Source organism: Diceros bicornis, chromosome 6 (genome assembly GCF_020826845.1).
Source record: "Diceros bicornis minor isolate mBicDic1 chromosome 6, mDicBic1.mat.cur, whole genome shotgun sequence".
NCBI classification, from domain to species: Eukaryota; Metazoa; Chordata; class Mammalia; order Perissodactyla; family Rhinocerotidae; genus Diceros; species Diceros bicornis.
Genome location: NC_080745.1, coordinates 16,575,331 through 16,578,486, shown reverse-complemented (window position 1 = coordinate 16,578,486; position 3,156 = coordinate 16,575,331). Strand labels below are relative to the sequence as shown.

The following is a 3,156-nucleotide window of genomic DNA, read 5'->3' as shown; positions in this document are numbered from 1 at the left end:
AGACCCGCTTATGCCGAGCAACTCGTCTAGACTGCCACGAATTCAGGGCGAGCTGGACGAAATGTGACTTCCCAGGCTCCCTCCACAAGTGGCCCCACAGGTCAGGAGCTGGATGGAGCCGCCACCCCCTGGTTCCTCAGAACAGTTTCTCTGGGTCCCTCACTTGCCGCGTTGTACTACTTTAATTGGATTACTTGTTTTTTTTAAAGTTCTGTTACCTGCTAGAAACTTTCACATATATTATTAATGTTCTTTCTGACAGACTCCATATGGGATTTTTAAAACTGTATCTTGACTATGTTTAGACAAAGCTTGGCTCGTGGGAGGCACGAAATACATCCGCATAAATAAATGAGAGGCTCGGCACACCAGGATTCTGTGTCCGGCTGCGTCTCGACCATTCCAGGCCACCAAAGAGATGGCTTAAATTCCTTTTTGTGAGGAGAAATGACACCCAAGCACATATTCAGACTCTTCTGGGGTCCTCACTGGATAGAGCAAGGCTGAGTCTTGGTTTAAAAATCAAAATTACAAGACTCGCAAAGGGAGTGGACTATGAAGCAATTCAGTTTTCGGCAAAATTACTGTATTGGATTTATACTGATGAAAACTTAGTGAGTTAGCACAAGTTCAAGAGGAAGAAACTAATATTCCTTCTAAGTTACAGAAACAAACTTTTGTTCACCTTGCTTGTTTTGCACTACTTCTTTTAACCAATCTAATGGGTTACATTTATTTATTTTAGTTTAAAATGTCTTTATTCATTTATATGGTAAATAATACCGAGTAACAATGATATTTGACTTTCAGTCTGTCCAGCTTAGCTAAGAAATTCACATGTCTCTTTTCTATAACATTTATTGAAAGGTAGGAAAAGGCAATTTAATAGATGTTACTAACAAATTTGCACATATGCCAAAGCTTGAGTAAGAGGTTGAGTTACTGATGAGCAGTCAGTGTGGGTATGTGACAGGCGGGTGACATTCTGGGTGCTCTGCAGGGTTTAACACAGAAGACGTGTTTCCACTGATTTATGCTAATAACTTGCTCTCTCTGAGTCTTGAAAGTAACCAATTCCAAATCTTCCAGCTCCTGGAGAAGGGTAGTATCTTTAAAAATTTTCCCCAACTCGTTGTTTTTCTAGCTGTGTTTCAGTTGCTGCTCGCTCTTTCAAGATTCAATTACTTTCAGGTCGTCTTTAGGTTCTTGAATGTTTGTCTGTCTCAGGGCCTCCAGAGGTTAACTGAGACATGGTGTTTCGTGGTCTGCTCTGTGGGGCAGGGGACAGTGCCAAATCTCCGGTCTTGTCACTTCTTGCTTCCTACTTTGCAGCTTTCTTAGCCTCATATTTCCTTTGATTTTCAAGGGCTGCTTTTGATAATGACTTATCATTTCCTGGTTGCAATTTCTTATTCTGGGGTGCTTTCTCCCCAGGCAGCTTGGAATTGGCTATTGGTTTATTTCTTAAAGCTGAGAGTCTATCAACCTTGCAAATTCCTCATCGGGTACTTCGCTTGGAACTGCTTGGTAAGCTATTGCTTTTGCTGGAAATAGTCCATCCAAAAATGGCTGCCAGGATAGGGCTGGCATAATGCCAAAGCTTGTACCCATTATTAATGTGCAACCTGGAAGCATGCATGGCAGTTAAAATGTGCTCCCCATCTGGGCACCAAGCAAAATATGTAGGATCGGAGGCTAAGGGTCTAGAAATAGGTTTGTATTTTTTAATATCCCATGATAGTATTTGTCCCTCAGATTTCTAAATCCAGCTAGCATTAATATACGGCCATGAGGATCAAATGAGCTCCATTAGAGCACCAGTTCCAAATTCAAACACAAGATCACATTTCAAGTTGAAAATTGTTGCTTTGACAGGCAAAAAGCCCTAAACAGCATAAAACTCAGTAGAATTAGAATTCCAACTTACATTATAAATGGGACTATGTTTTGGTAATTGAATGAATTACAGCACTTTCTCCATTTATTACAAGGTAGTGCGACATTGCTCCCAGTAGTAAGAAGTTCCTGTCTTTTCAAATCTGTTGGAGCTATTACAACACAGCAGTAGCTTTTCCATTCCGTAGCGTCATCACCTTATCAATCTCAGAGGAATGGTTATTGGCAAAAGCTGCATGAGGTCCACTGAAGTTGGGTACAGATATAACCTAACAAAAGAAGGTGTACCTTTACTACCTGGAACGTAGACAGTCCCACATGCACAAGTGATAATGCACAAGAATTAAGTTTTTTGGAAATGCAAATTATTTGCAATTTTATTAAAAGTTTTTAAAGAAGTGAACTTCATTAACATTTCAGGCACAAATAGTTTCATCATCCGACCAGGACGGATACCAATTTTGCATTGTTTCTGGATGAAAGACTTCAGGCAGGTCCCGGTTTTCACATCATGGAGTTGCAGGTTGGTTCTCCCAGTGGCACATGTGTTGGGGGAGTGTAAGGCTTCTATGTTGCCAGAACATGGTTTTATTTTGGTGATAACTCAAGTCAAACTACCTTTGGAGATCAAAGGAGTGTAGTAATCCTGTGTTAGTGACATTGATAATATTTGTTGCTTTTTCCCTTGCCTCAGCAAACAAGGTCCTACCCTTACTAAAGGTGTAGACTTTGCCATTTTCCCAAGATTCCCTTGTAAATGCTGTGCTTTGTGTAAAATATGGGGGTCCATTCACCCTAGAGTCCTTCTGACCCTCGAATGGGTTCATATAGTGAATGTGGGATCTTGGAAACATCACCATCTCTGAATATGTATCCTAATCTGTCAGGAGTGGCATGGATGGCCCCATCTTCTCCTGGAAAACAGTTACGTTCATTTTCAATGCCCCTTAATGTCATAAATCATTCTACTGCTGCTGGGTTTGTTATGTAACTTGGAAAAAGTCAGTATTTAGGTCCTTTCCTCATTCCTGAAAATACATAATTCCTCAAGGAGTACAAATTTGGCTTCTCCATTTTCTCTTTGGCCATGCTAATAAGTCCAGCATGAATATCTGAGCAGCAGGATCTTGGAGCCCGATCCGGAGCTCTCTGTCACTGCACTATTGACTGATGGCTACAGAAAACACCACTCGGTCTTTATGGGGGGCTGAATGAACCAGAGAGGGAGTAAGGAAGTAAGCTGTGTGGACCAGTGCACAA

General features: G+C 41.2%; 1 pseudogene; it reads right to left on the bottom strand.

The window, feature by feature from the left end:
• Positions 1-939: 939 nt before the first annotated feature.
• Positions 940-2,756, bottom strand: LOC131406892 (eukaryotic translation initiation factor 2A-like; annotated as a pseudogene).
• Between the last annotated feature and the right edge of the window lie 400 nt (positions 2,757-3,156).